This window comes from Tenrec ecaudatus, chromosome 10 (genome assembly GCF_050624435.1).
Source record: "Tenrec ecaudatus isolate mTenEca1 chromosome 10, mTenEca1.hap1, whole genome shotgun sequence".
NCBI lineage: Eukaryota > Metazoa > Chordata > Mammalia > Afrosoricida > Tenrecidae > Tenrec > Tenrec ecaudatus.
Genome location: NC_134539.1, coordinates 114122623 through 114138239, shown reverse-complemented (window position 1 = coordinate 114138239; position 15617 = coordinate 114122623).

Below are 15617 nucleotides of genomic sequence, written 5' to 3'. Positions count from 1 at the left end.
CGAGGGTGGTTAAGACACTGCAGTTTGGGTGATTATAGACGACAAGATAGAAGGGTAATAAAAGACAATATAGTTTCGGGCTTCCACCAGACTTTGCATGACCACTAAGCTTGTTTGTTTGTTTTTCGGTTTTTGACCTTTTTCAGTTCACATTTTTCTCCCACTCTCCAAGACTTTCTCATGCGATTCCGTTCAGAACATATGGTAGCCATTCCCAGGCATCGCCTTGTTCTTCTGGTCTCGGGATTGTGGAGGCTGAGGCTCGAGTTGTCCGTTAGTCCTTTGAACTAATTGGTGTCTTCAATTGTCTTAGCTCCAGGCGGGGAGAAACCAATAGTCATATCTTAGATGACCACAATAAGCTCCCCCCTTTAAAACCTTTAAAAAGAATTTTTAATAAATCATTTTATTGGGGGCTCTCACAGCTCTTAGAACAGTTCATGCATCGATTGTATCAAGGACATTTGTACATAGGTTGCCATCATCATTTTCAAAAGATATTCTTTCGGTTAAAGCTTTTTTATTGTGAATTAGGGGCAGGGTTACAGAGCAGGTCATCAGTTGTACATTCAATAAGGTGTATGCCTTTTAAGTCATGCATTTCAATCCTCTCAGTGGACCATCACTTATTCCGCTCTCTCTGTGTTTCTTATTTCTGTGCTGCCTTCTTTCCTAACCCTTTCTCCTTGGGTAAATGCTGGCCCCTCTTCTTCAAGGGTTGCGCATGCTAACACAGGGGTGAGTCCAATTCCAGGCCCGGAGAGGGGTGGTTAAAAACCATCGCCTTGGGGCTCATACCAGTCTCTGTCAAACCAATAGACTCTTTGAGAGTCTGTTCCACATTTCTCTCCCACCCTCTTCAGAACCTCCTAATGTGACCCCCCCCCCCCCGCCAAGCAGTTGGTTGTGGTAACTGGGCACCATCTATGTTTTCTGGTCTCAGGGTATGGGAGACTGATGATTGTGGGGTCCCTGAGCCGAGGGGACAAATGGTTCCCACATGTCTTTCAATGTTCATCACTCTTCTTGCCTCTGTACCTGGAGATACCAATGGTTGCACCCAAGAGGACGGCTCACACGTTTCCAAGACGCTAAGCGCTCCTCCTCCCTGAGAAGCAGGATGTAGAACATTGTGAAAAGGAACGCTGTTCTAGAATGTTCTTTAGGGAGGGACTTGCCTCAAGGTCTTTATCAGAATTCCCCTCAGCAGCCCTTAAGGCGTGTTGAAGATCATTAACTACCTTGTAACTGAGGACATCAGTCCTGTATTCAAATGGATGAATTCCAATGGCTCATGCTCCTGTTGCCAACCAATCACTGTAAGGACGGCCTTCCTCCCCTGCCCTTTGCCCTGCTTCCAGAGAGCGCACTTCTGATCAGGAGCTTCCTGGTTCCTGCCCCATAGCTTTCCCTGGGAATGTTTCCCAAGCTTTCGATAAACCTCTCGGTTTCATGGTAATAAAAGTCTGAGTGGTTTCCTCTGGGACAGGTGTGTGCTCCTGCTTCTGCACCTGGAGTCCCCCGTAAGATGATGTTCCAGATGTGGACAATACCAGTAACTTCCACCTTAAAATTGCTCCTAGAAGAGAGAATGGCCCCATTGTTCCTGGTCAGCAGAGCAGCAGCACTTCCTCACTCTCTGGAATAAGCCCTGGGTGAGGTGACAGGCCCACCAGAAGCTGAGTGGTGACACTGGGTTTCCCATCCCCCAACAGACTGGTTGGAAAGGAAACCAGGAGGCTGGGTCTGGGCAGAGGACTTCTCCCTATGGACACATCCCAGAGCCCCCCAGACCCACCTTCCCTGGCATTCCCCAATAGGTGATGGGTCAGCTGAGGAGGAAGGCCTGTCTTTGAAGAAAGGCTGAAGAAGAGAGGAAGGGTTGGTCCAGTGGGAAGGAACCCAGACGCCACCGCTGACCGCCTGGTCTGTGTCTGAGCTGAGGTTCTCTAGCTGAAGGACCTTGGACGAGTGCCTTTGCCTCTTGATTTTATCTCATGAAGGAAAGGGACAAATTGTTGTTCCTACCGCATAAAGCTAATGTGAATGGATTGTAACTCAACATAAATAAAAATCCTCCCACCTGGACCCGTAGACAACATCCTGGTAACTGGAGAGGAAACTGAAGTTGTCAGGGGTTTCTTGGTACTCGGATCCACAGTCAACGCTCCTGGAAGCAGCGGTCAGGACATCAAAGGATGGATTGCATTGAACACATCTGCTGCCCAGGCCTCTTCAGAGTGTTGAAGGGCAAGGAGCTCACTTGGAAGACTGAGGCGCGCCTTCCCCAAGCAGGGTGTTTGCGATGGCCCGCGCCTGTGGAGACGGGACGACGCAGAAGGAAGGGCACAGAGAGCGATGCCGTGAGTTCCCGTGTTGCTGAGGACCGCGGGCCACGTGGACAAGCACGCCCACCCCGGAGGACATGCGGCTGGCAGGACTTTGCACGTGCGAGCTCTCAGGAGAGGGCCACTGAAACCCAGGAGGACCACTGAAACCCAGGAGGACCCTCAAGGAGCTGGATCGACACTGTGGTGACAACGACGCGCACAACAATTGTACGGGCGGCCGGAACCGGGCAGGGTTTGCTCGTGTGCGCAGGGTCGATGTGAGAGGAAACTCGGGGGCGCCCACCAAGCGCGGCACAGCACACACTGACGGCCGCCGGACGAAACGTCAGGGGCTCAGACTGACAGCTGGCACACCACCCAGGTGCAAGTATGACCTTAAAAACCAACCACCTCGGACACGTCCTTCTTGGCATCTGGTGGCTCCCGGTGGTGTATCTGTCCTCCCGTGGAACGCGGGTTGCTCAGGAGCCAGCTGTTGGTAAGCCCTCCCCTCACCCCAGCACCGGCTCAGTGTTTGGAACCCAAGCTCCCCCTTCCCAGCCCTCGCCCATAAACCAGTGGCCTGGAGTCCATCCTGACTCCCGGTGACTCCGTGCATCTCAGAACAGCACAGTGCCGCTCCAGTGCGTGGCCGTGGCCTCTCGGCAGCAGATGGTGCACACGTGCTCCCAGGGTGCTCCTGGAGGGGTGTGAGCGCCAGCCCTTCTCGCTGGGACACCAGGGCGGCAGCACCTGCTGATCAACTGGGGCAGGAGGTGTTTCCAAGTCTGCCTGGCCCCACAGGCTCTTCCAGAAGCTTGCTGCCCCCCACAGCTGAAGAAGCCCTTCCCTGCTCCCCCTGCGCCTGGGTGGGTTCTTTACGTGAACAGAATGTGTGGCAACAAGGCTGAGGGACTTCCAAGGCTACATGGTGACAGCAACACCACTGCCACGGGCGTCCTGCATGAGATCTACGCATGCCATGGAGCCGGGCCGGGGGCAAGGCCTCTAGCCAGTGTTCCCGCAAACAGCTCCGGCTGGGTTGTTAGCCAAGAGCCGCATCCAGTAGACACACGAGTGAGCAGGCCTAGAATGACGTCAGCGCCCTCCTCCAAGCCCCACCACCCAGCTGATGCCAAGTGGGGCAAGGGTGCCCTGTCCCCACCAAGCTCTGCTCAAGGGCCAGGTTTGTGAGCAAACTACAAGGCAGCTGAAAAAAGTTCTAGGAAAATTCCGTTACCTTTATCTATTTATTCTTTCCTGGAAAGGCTTTACAGTTATGGGTGGGGGATAGGGGGGCCCACAATCTCTTCTACGTGGCCAGCACATTGCTCAGCTGCCTCTTGGCTGGGATGTGCGCCCCCACCCTCTTCCTAATGAGCATTGACTGGTCCCTGAAGCCCCGGGGCAGCCCCATGCCTCGCTGTTGGCTCGGCCTGACAGGGCACATCTCCCGGGCATGATCCAGCACATGTGTGGCACGCTGTGGGAAACAGAAAGATTCCCCCCAAGTCGTCTCCCCCAAATATATGCCAAACCCAAGGCTATTCCCCTCAGGGGTTGCCTAGAGCAACCAGGCTGCGCGGCCCGACTCACCCCAAGCAGGGCCCACTGCCTCCTGGTGTTGTTCCCTTGAAGGCGAGCCTGAAGGAAGCCCGGGACCACTCACGATGACTAAGGTTAGGCCACTATAGTGAGTCTAGGGTCTCCCATCGTGCCTCATATGTACCCCTATTCCCTCCCTGTACTACTGTGTGTACACCCCCAGGTCACCCCCTCCTATTGCTTGTATTGCCTATGTTACAACCCCTTCTCATGGTGTCCATTGTTATCTGTCATCAGGAGGCTTGCATGCTCCCAAAGACATATATAAACTTTGGTTAGAAATAAAACCTCACGCGAGCTCTCTCCTGCCGCTCGTCCCCCACCTCCACGTGTACCACCAATAGGAGCTGATCTGAGCAGCTGCCGTGATCGTGTCTGACTTCCTTATTTTCCTCTCTCTCCCATCTCTCCCATTTCCCCATGGCTTCACGATGAGCTTTCTATTTCTGAACCGTACAATTGCGCCTCCCGACCCCGAGATCAGCTGTGAGGGGCTGCCGACCCCCACAGCACGCCGCTCTTCCCAAGGGCTTCTGTTGCCCTTTCCTTCCATTTCCCGCAAACTTCCCGACGCCCACTCACGAGTGTCCCTGTTTCGGGCGCTGCATTTGAGGATAGGGTTTTAGACAAGAGATGACTGGAATGTCAACTGGATGACGCAGCCCCTGGGGGCCTGAGCTCAGCAGGTCAGCAGTGGTGTGGCTGGCTGCTCAGAGCCTTGACCTCTGGTGGCCAGAGCCTTAGGAGGGCCTATGGCACTGGCATGATTGATGGAATCACACACACACAGTAGCTGTTATCTGAGTCATCTTCTTAGGCACCTATTAGCTAAGATGTAATCCAGTGTCCTCAAAGACACTGGAGGTCACCAGGCAAATCCCAGTGGTTTGGGAATTATATCACAGGAACCAGGGACAGAGACCAGCCTCTTTGGGTAAAGTGAGTGGGCGCCTCACCGCAGCCTTGCCCGTTCCATGCACAGCGGGGGGACGGACTGAGAGCAGTTAGCCCGTGTGGCTGAAGGGCAGATGCAAAGATTGAGGCCCCATGCCAGGGGCCAGGTCCAAGTCTTCCTGCACCAGGTGAAGGCATTGAGGCTTTCTGAGTCAACGCAAGGCAGTAAACTGGGGAAGAGGCTGCATGTTTGAGGGTTAGAGAGTTCTCTGGGGCAGCTGAGAGTAGGAGGGTTGGACCGGGGAAGGCTGAAAACAGATGCCCATGAGAAAGGAAGTCAGTTCTGAACACAGGGGTGACAGTAGGCAGAGGAGAGCAAGCCACCAGCCAGCCGTTGCTCTTGTTAGGCGCCGTCCCCAAGTAGAACAGACTGAACCCCTGCCCCGCCCTGCACCTTAGCCATACAGCCCATTGCTGCAGCCCCTGGGTCAGCCCACGGCGAGGACAGGCTTCCTCTCTGTGCCAAGCCTGTCTTTACCAATCCTGCTGGCCTGCTTCACGGACGGTCCCTCCGGCTCACATGACCAGAGGACGCGTAATGGAGTCTGGCCGTGCGTGCATCTAAGGGACCCTCCGACTGTTCTTCTGAGACAGACAGCTTTGTTACTTTGGGAGTGCCAGTAGATCCAACAGTCTTTGGCAGCACCATAACCTGTACTCTGAGTAGGGCTACTTCTCAGCTTGGTATCATCCAAGTTAAGGAGCGGCAACCAGGCCGGCGAGGTCTAGTACAATATTAACTTCAGCGAGTCAAGTGGGCGTATGAGGTGAAACCAGATTCTGACAGATATCTGGGCCTGGTCACCAGAGTTGGCAACGTAATCTAATCTCTGAGAACAGGCAATCAATCCCCATGGGCTGGCCCTATCTTCCCATGCCTCTGTGTGCATGGGCTCTGAGATACTCAGTAGAAAACTTGGAAGAGTGTTGGTGATGGAAGAGTCCAGATGGCAGCTAGTAACACGACCAAAATGGGGAGAGGGGGCTACTGGGGGCATGGGGGCTGCTTTTCAGACCTAGGTGCCAGGCTGAGCTGGTTCTGTTCACTTCTCTTTGCTTTATTGCCTTCCTGATGAGCTCACTCTGAGTTCAGTTTCTAAACCAACCAGGAAGAGCTGATGAGGGTAGGATTGGAGACCAGCCCCATGGGTGTGAGGCCTGGTGTGGCTGCAGCAATAGGCCTGGCCCTGCCCGCCCTCCCCACTGCCCAAAGTGCTGCTCCCCATTCCTCCTTCCCTACACGGTGCTTTTGAAAGTCCTGGTCACTCTTTATTCAACATAAAAGGTGGGGACCTCAAGTGACTGTGTAAGATGCAACTTTTGGTCTCTCCCAGACCGGAATCAAGAAGAGTGAAGAAAATCAGACTCAAGCAAACAATTATTCTGAAGGACTGAGGGACCATGCAAAGCACAGCCTCCACTACTCTGAGACCAGAAGAACTAGACAGTGCCCAGCACCTCCTACAGACTGCTCTGCTCAGGACCAAAGAAGATTCCGGACACAATGGGAGAATATATGAAGTAAAATTCAAAATCATAAATAGACCAGACTTACTGATCTAGCAGACGTTGATGGAACCCCCTAGGCCAGGGGTCCTCAAACTGTTTAAACAGGAGGCCAGTTCACTGTCCCTCAGACCCATTGGAGGGCCGGACTATAGTTTAAAAAAAAAAGAAAACTATGAACAAATTCCTATGCACACTGCATATATCTTACTTTGAAGTAAAAAACAAAACGGGAGAAAAACACCCGGTGGCCTGGATAAATGGCCTCAGCAGGCCACATGTGGTCCACATAGGGCTCTTAGAACTGAACCCATCATTCGGGATCCCCCTTCAGCACAATAGTCAGTCCTATAAATCATAATAATACTGGTCAGAACGATCAATTGTTTGAGGCCAAAAGGGCAGCTTGTGCCCCCAACCAAAGGTCAGAGGCAGGAAGGGGCAGGAGGAAGCAGGAAGAGGTGCCGCCACATTGAAGGGCCTGCAGGTAATGCCATGAAACAATGTGTGCGACTTGAACTTGCGCCCAAACTACAGTGGAAAGAGAAAACATTCCAGTCGACAACCTGTGGGGCTGGTGGTGGTGGTGGTAGAACAGTCCAGATGGTGCTACAACTGTGTCACCCACCGAGACAAAGAACTGATGTTTGCAGAGCCTCACGGTGCACTCTTCCTGGCTCTGGGCCAGATGTTTTACTTCTGTCAACTCTTGTCAAGTTTCCAGGAGCCCGGGGCAAGCTGAGAAACTGACAAGTGGGTGAAAATGCTAGGAATCCGAGAAGTACCCAGGGCTCCCCACCTAATGAGAACCAGCTAGCACCTGGCCTGGCATCTAGGTCTGGAGATCCCCTGCACACACCCAGTAGCTCCCCTCCCCATTTTGGTCTGGTTGTGCTAGCTGCCATTGGCTTGCTCCTTGACTCCTGGTGACCCGACCCCCTGCACAACTCCCCAGGAACGATTGGGAGCCATAGGGTTTCACTGGCTGATCTTTGGGAGTAGATGGCCAGGACTTTCTTCCTTGTCTTCTGCTTGAGCCTATTCAGCATCATAGCAACTTGAAAGGCCCACTGAAGATGGAAGGCAGGTGTGGAGGAGGACCAGTGGTCAGAAATAGAGCCCAGGCCTCCTGCATGGAAGGGGAGACTCCTACCACGGGATGACCACTGCTCTCTTCCCGGGTCACACCACAGCTGACCTGCTGAGCTCAGGCCCCCAGGGGCTGCGTCATCCAGTTGACATTCCAGTCATCTCTTGTCTAAAACCCTATCCTCAAATGCAGCGCCCGAAACAGGGACACTCGTGAGTGGGCGTCGGGAAGTTTGCGGGAAATGGAAGGAAAGGGCAACAGAAGCCCTTGGGAAGAGCAGCGTGCTATGGGGGTCGGCAGCCCCTCACAGCTGATCTTGGGGTTGGGAGGCACAATTGTACGGTTCAGAAATAGAAAGCTCATCGTGAAGCCATGGGGAAATGGGAGAGGCGGGAGAGAGAGGAAAATAAGGAAGTCAGACACGATCACGGCAGCTGCTCAGATCAGCTCCTATTGGTGGTACACGTGGAGGTGGGGGACGAGCGGCAGGAGAGAGCTCGCGTGAGGTTTTATTTCTAACCAAAGCTTATATATGTCTTTGGGAGCATGCAAGCCTCCTGATGACAGATAACAATGGACACCATGAGAAGGGGTTGTAACATAGGCAATACAAGCAATAGGAGGGGGTGACCTGGGGGTGTACACACAGTAGTACAGGGAGGGAATAGGGGTACATATGAGGCACGATGGGAGACCCTAGACTCACTATAGTGGCCTAACCTTAGTCATCGTGAGTGGTCCCGGGCTTCCTTCGGGCTCGCCTTCAAGGGAACAACACCAGGAGGCAGTGGGCCCTGCTTGGGGTGAGTCGGGCCGCGCAGCCTGGCTGCTCTAGGCAACCCCTGAGGGGAATAGCCTTGGGTTTGGCATATATTTGGGGGAGACGACTTGGGGGGAATCTTTCTGTTTCCCGCAGCGTGCCACACGTGTGCTGGATCATGGCCGGGAGATGTGCCCTGTCAGGCCGAGCCAACAGCGAGGCACGGGGCTGCCCCGGGGCTTCAGGGACCAGTCAATGCTCATTAAGAAGTGGGGGGGGGGGCGCACATCCCAGCCAAGAGGCAGCTGAGAAATGTGCTGGCCACCTAGAAGAGATTGTGGGCCCCCTCCCCCCACCCATAACTGTAAAGCCTTTCCATGAAAGAATAAATAGATAAAGGTAACGGAATTTTCACTGAGCTTTTTTCAGCTCCTTGCAGTTTGATCACAAACCTGGCCCTTGAGCAGAGCTTGGTGGGGACAGGGCACCCTTGCCCCACTTGGCATCAGCTGGGCGGGGGGGGGGGTGCTTGGAGGAGGGCGCTGACGTCATGCTAGGCCTGCTCACTCGTGTGTCTACTGGATGCGGCTCTTGGCTAACAACCCAGCCGGCGCTGTTTGCGGGAACACTGGCTAGAGGCCTTGCCCCCGGCCCGGCTCCATGGCATGCGTAGATCTCATGCAGGACGCCCGTGGCAGTGGTGTTGCTGTCACCATGTAGCCTCAGAAGTCCCTCAGCCTTGTTGCCACACATTCTGTTCATGTAAAGAACCCACCCAGGTGCAGGGGGAGCAGGGAAGGGCTTCTTCAGCTGTGGGGGGCAGCAAGCTTCTGGAAGAGCCTGTGGGGCCAGGCAGACTTGGAAACACCTCCTGCCCCAGTTGATCAGCAGGTGCTGCCGCCCTGGTGCCCCAGCGAGAAGGGCTGGCGCTCACACCCCTCCAGGAGCACCCTGGGAGCACGTGTGCACCATCTGCTGCCGAGAGGCCACGGCCACTCACTGGAGCGGCACTGTGCTGCTCTGAGATGCACGGAGTCACCGGGAGTCAGGATGGACTCCAGGCCACTGGTTTATGGGCGAGGGCTGGGAAGGGGGAGCTTGGGTTCCAAACACTGAGCCGGTGCTGGAGTGAGGGGAGGGCTTACCAACAGCTGGCTCCTGAGCATCCTGCGTTCTACAGGAGGACAGATACACCGCCGGGAGCCACCAGATGCCAAGAAGGACGTGTCCGAGGTGGTTGGTTTTTAAGGTCATACTTGCACCTGGGTGGTGTGCCAGCTGTCAGTCTGAGCCCCTGACGTTTCGTCCGGCGGCTGTCTGTGTGTGCAGTGCCGCGCTTGGTGGGCGCCCCCGAGTTTCCTCTCACATCGACCCTGCGCACACGAGCAAACCCTGCCCGGTTCCGGCCTCCCGCACAATTGTTGTGCGCGTCCTTGTCACCACGGTGTCGAATCATCTCATTGAGGGTCCTCCTGGGTTTCAGTGGCCCTCCACTTTACCCAGTACAGTGTCCTTGTGCAGAGACTGGGCTCTCCTGAGAACTCGCACGTGCAAAGTCCTGCCAGCCGCACGGCCTCCGGGGTGGGCGTGCTTGTCCACATGGTCCGCAGTCCTCACCAACACGGGAACTCATGGCATCGCTTTCTGTGCCCTTCCTTCTGCGTCGTCCCGTCTCCACAGGCGCGGGCCATCGCAAACACCCTGCTTGGGGAAGGCGCGCCTCAGTCTTCCAAATGAGCTCCTTGCCCTTCAACACTCTGAAGAGGCCTGGGCAGCAGATGTGTTCAATGCAATCCATCCTTTGATGTCCTGACCGCTGCTTTCAGGAGCGTTGATTGTGGATCCGAGTACCAAGAACCCCCTGACAACTTCAGTTTCATCTCCAGTTACCAGGATGTTGTCTACGGGTCCAGTTGTGAGCACTGGACTAGAGAAGTGGTTCTCACCCTGTGGGTCGCGACCCCTTTGGGGGTCGAAAGACCCTTTCACAGGGGTCGCCTAATTCAAAGCAGTAGCAAAATGACAGTGATGAAGTAGCAATGAAAATAATTTTATGGTTGGGAGGGGGGTCACCACTCCCTGAGGACCTGTATGAAAGGGTGGCGGCCTGAGGAAGGTTGAGAACCGCTGTGCTCGAGGCTGCGTTTATTAAGCTTCTGCTCTGTGTCAGGCACCGTCCCCACGATGGGCCTGGTGGGTCGCCCTGGCCCCACGGCTGCGGGAGTTTGCGCCCTGCTTACAGCAGGTGGTATCACCTTCCAGTGTCTAAATCCAAGTATGTCATTTCCCTGCTCAGAATTGTTTTAGGTCACTAAACTGAAGCATGCTTTCTCACAGTCCAGAATAGCCAACATTGCTGTGCTTTGTAAAAACACGTGGCAACATTCGGCTGAGAATCGACCACTGCCAAGTCCCTGGGCCACTGTTGACCCGCCCCCTGCCCCCGGTGTCGTTTGTTCCTGCCCAGGTTTTCAGGGCCAGCTGGCCTACCTGCATGGAATGATCATTGTGAAGGGGAGCGAGAAGGGAGAGCATTAATAGGGAAAAGAAACACAGACTGGAAGTGTCTATGTGCACCGAGAGACAAGTACATAGCGATCGCATTCTTCATAGTTAAAAACCGAAAACAGCCCAAGGGCCACCAGCAGAGGAATGGATGAATTATATGATACCCACGCTAAGGAATACTCTGCAGCAAAGACAAACCTGAGGACTTCCGGTAACCGAGGATTGAGTGCATGAAGTTTAGCTCTTGAGAGCATATCCCGTCTAAGCTCACTTGTAGAAATCCCCAAAAAAGGTAAGACCGTCTATGGCGGTGGAATCCAAAAGAGTAGTTCATCTTGGGGAAAGGAGGGGGGCCTGGGGGAGCCCCTGTGGTGCGGGAACCAACAAAACCCACTGCCATCGAGTTGATTCTGACTCACAGCGCCCCTGGAGGACATGTCGGAACTGCCCCTGTGGGTTTCCAAGACTGTCCCTCTTTGTGGGAGTGGAGCACCTTGTCTTTCCCCTGAGAAGCAGCTGGGGGTTTCCAACTTCTGACCTTGCGGATTGCAGATCGCAGCCAGATGAGTAACTCATGTGCCACCAGGGGTCCTGAGGTACTCTCAGTGCTGGTCCCCTGAGTGTGCACGCACACAGCATGCAATTGCGCACCACGCTTAAGATTAGTGCACTGCGTTGTCTGTGGCTTAGACCTCAGTTTAACAATCAGCAACCCCTAAGCCTGTCTATTGCTGGTCGAATGAGGTCTGCGCTCTAATCGATCTTTCAAGCCTGGAGAGAGCTCACCCTGCTGTACACACACACACACACACACACACACACACACTGCCCAGGGTTGCCCCACCGCTCTCCTGCTTGCTCTGTACACACACACACTGCCCAGGGTTGCCCCACCGCTCTCCTGCTTGCTCTGTACACACACACACACACACACAGCCCAGGGTTGCCCCACCGCTCTCCTGCTTGCTCTGTACACACACACACACACACACACACACACACACACAGCCCAGGGTTGCCCCACCGCTCTCCTGCTTGCTCTGTACATACACACACACACACAAACAGCCCAGGGTTGCCCCACCGCTCTCCTGCTTGCTCTGTACACACACACACACACACACACACACAGCCCAGGGTTGCCCCACCGCTCTCCCGCTTGCTCTGTACACACACACACACACACACACACACACAGCCCAGGGTTGCCCCACTGCTCTCCTGCTTGCTCTGTGCGTCCAGACAGCCTGTTTTTGTCAGTTCCTAAACTGGCCACACTGACTTTGCTCCAGGATTTTCCCCGGTGTAAAAATAGTATGGCAACGGTGCTGGCCTCCTCATCTAACTTCATGAGGGGCAAGGAGAATCATGTTCTGCATCAACAGCCCGAGCTTGTTCCTACAACGCAGAGATCAGATCTGTCTCTATCATCCAACCTACTTTTTAAAATCAATTCTGACACCAGCCATCTCTTCCATGACCCCTTCTGCTTCTCACCTGGGTTCATGAATCACCGCAATGGCCACGCAGAACTTCAAGACAGTGTTTACAATCTGGAGGTTTGCTGGGGAAGTAGCATGTTACAATTCCAGTTCAGGAACGTCAGGATACAACTCTTCCATCTGGACAACCACTTCTCAGCTATGCTCACCAAATGTCTCTCTCTCCGAACGGCAGTCCCTTGACTTGGACTCTGCCCTGCTCAGGAAAGTGTGACAAAGCTCTTTGAGCTCTGCCAGTAAATACCCTGCAGCACCCCGACCCACCATGAACCTCAATCTGAGAGCACTCGGCTCTTGTTCCTGGGTCTCGTGGGCAAAAGGAACACCACCAGGTGCCCTGCGGCACCCTCCTCCACCAGCAAGTCTCCTCTGCGGGCGCTCAGCTTTCCCCCTCTGGGAGCTGCACTTGGGAAGCCCACCACGTCTCCTGCCTGTCTCTTGGTTTCTGCTACTCACTGTCTCTCACGTAGCTTTGGGGAAAATTCCGTGGTTTTTTTTTGTGGATACCACTCATACATCTCGTTGAATCCTGACTCATTAACACAATGGACAACTCACTCGCAAATGGGACTACCGCCACAGACATGGACACTGGGATGGACGGTACAGTGCAGAACGGAGGTCCAGGCTTGTAGGGAGTCAAAGGAGTCTTAGGGGTCCCACCGTTCTCTATAACACCAGTAAGCCTGTTTTTTTGTTCGCTTGTTTCATTTTTACCATGATTTATTTAATTGTATGTTCATTTAACTTCATTGTTAGCAGTTTTATTGACATAATTCACATCTTATACAATTCCAAGGTTGAATCATATTAAACGGAGTGGTACCATCACCACCACCAACACATTTTAAAACATTTTCTTCTTTCTACACTCATCATGATTAGCTCCCCATTTTGATCCAGTTACTATATATTGATGTACCGACCCTGGATTTCATAATCCCACAGTAAAACCAATAACAAAATAAAACAGAGGAAAACCTCAATTGAAAAGACAGCAGAAAATACTGAAAAACAAAAATATTGAAAAAAGAAAGCAAATTAAAAATGGGCCAAAAGGGAGAGCAAACGAGAAGGGGCTCCGAATAAAGTGAATTCCATCTGCCCCCACCCACTGTCCAGTCGCTCGGTCTGACAGCAAGGCGGGTCTCATCTCCGGTGTCAGCGGTCCGAGGGGATTCACCAGGAGCCTGGTCTTTCTTTTTTTACTCACGATTTTGAGTTTTGTCCTGAGGGCTCTCTCTACACCGGCCTTCCTGCTGCCACCCCTTTCAGGGACGTTGGCAGTGATAGTCGGGCACCATCTGGTTCTTCTGGTCTCGTGGTCATTGGAGCTGTGGCTTGTATGGTCCATTTGGTCTTTGGACTGCTTGTCTTCCTGCATCTTTGGTAATCTTCAGGCTTCACTCGTATTCCAGATGGGGATCAACCAATCGACACTTCAGCGCTCTCAATACACTCTACCCCAGGGGTCCTCAAACGAGGGCCTGTGGGCCACATGCGGCCCGCCAAGGACATTTATCCGGCCCTCCACCTGTTTTTGCCCCGTTTTGTATTTTTACTTCAAAATAAGATGTATAGTGTGCAAAAAAAAAAAGATGTATAGTGTGCATAGGAATTTGTCCATAGTTAAAAAAACAACAACAACTATAGTCTGGCCCTCCAATGGTCTGAGAGACAGTGAGCTGGCCTCCTGTTTAAAAAGTTCGAGGACCCCTGCTCTACCCTGTCAAGCAGATAAACCAACTGCCCCCAAGGACCCTGGCGAGAAACATCTTAGGTGAGGCACTGGGAGAGATGCACCACAGTTACCAGGCAGTGGCAAGTTCTCCGTCTCCCCGTCTGCCTCCTCTGATAAAGCACGGGAAATATTGGTTGGCCAGAGGGTGCTCAGGCCCAGTGACTTCAAACACTCAACCGAAACTTCTTGGGGAGTGTGGCAGTTACACAATCTCCTGTCAACTTGAGCGAAGGGATGGTGTCTAGCCTGTCAATCAGGTCATAGCTAATGAGGCCTCTGTGTGGCCAGGGCCTTCTCCTGAGGATTCTGGGAACTCCTGACTTCCTCCCTGGAGGCAGGATACACTCTCTGCTTCACCATTCCTGTTGACCAGCCACATGGAGCTACGCTGATGGAGCCGGAATCAGAGCCCGGGAGTTGGAGGAGCCACATGGAGACCCACACCAGCGTTGAGATGCTTCCACTGCCACTGGATCCACAATACTTTCCACCCACTGGCTTGTGATCTTCCTGCATTTGGCGTTACTGCATGGGTTTCATGTGTCTGAAGAGGACTTTATAGAATGGTATTGGACTTATGAGCTAATATCGGACTTAGGGACTTGATCTGGACTGGGCTGGGATACTTAATATACAATTACTCTTTAAATAAAGCTCTTTCTTTTACACATATGAGTGTCTATGGCTTTGCTTCTCTAGTCAACCTGGACTAACACAGGGAGGAAAGAGAATGAGTTGGCAGAAAGATTAGAATCTGAATGTGCATTTGTAGGCCTGGGCAGAAGCCTGGGATGGACATTTGGTTTTGTCCTGAAAGCCTATGCACCCCACCACAGCCAGCCCACAGCCCTGTAGCCCTGAGGTAATTGTCTGGAAATGTCACATCAAATGACTCAGCAACTTATTTGTCACTTGTTCCTTCAACAGATACTTCTCAGGTCCCTCTGGTGTGGAGGAGACATCCTTGAGCCAAAGTGTGCAGAGGCCTCTTCTGGAGACCCCCACAGTCCTGTGTTCCCCCGAGCCTATCCCGCTGTGGCAGCCACCAGATGATTTTCCTTCTAGAATTAAGAATAACCAACTCAAATTCATTGCTATTGAGTTGATGCCGACTCATAGCAGCCCTGTAGGACAAGGTGGATCTGCCTCTGTGGGCTTCTGCGACTAGTTCTTTATGAGAGCAGAGGCAGTTCTACCTTGTCGTCCGGGGTCACTATGAATCAAATTTCAAAAGGGAGAAATTATTTTCTTGAGAGCCTAAGAATCCTCACCCGGCTGGGCCACGACCTGTTGCCGCCAGGTGGTCACGGTGACCCCCTGAGTGTCAGAAGGGAACTGTGGCCCATGGGGCTTTCCGAGGTTGGATTTTTGGGGAGCAGGTGGCCTGGCCTCTCTTTCAAGGTCCGTCTGGGTGGATCTGAGACCCCAACATGTCAGTTCTCAGCTGAACACTTTAACCAATGTGGCTCAAGTGGTGTGACTGTGGACATGTCCATCAGGCTGTCTGCAACTCAGTTTCTCTGTGTGTAAAATGGGTACAACTAGACTTGACCGGCCTACCTATGGTGGTGGCGGTAACTGTGGGGATGTGAGTAGGGGCAACACCTGACCACCAGGGCCC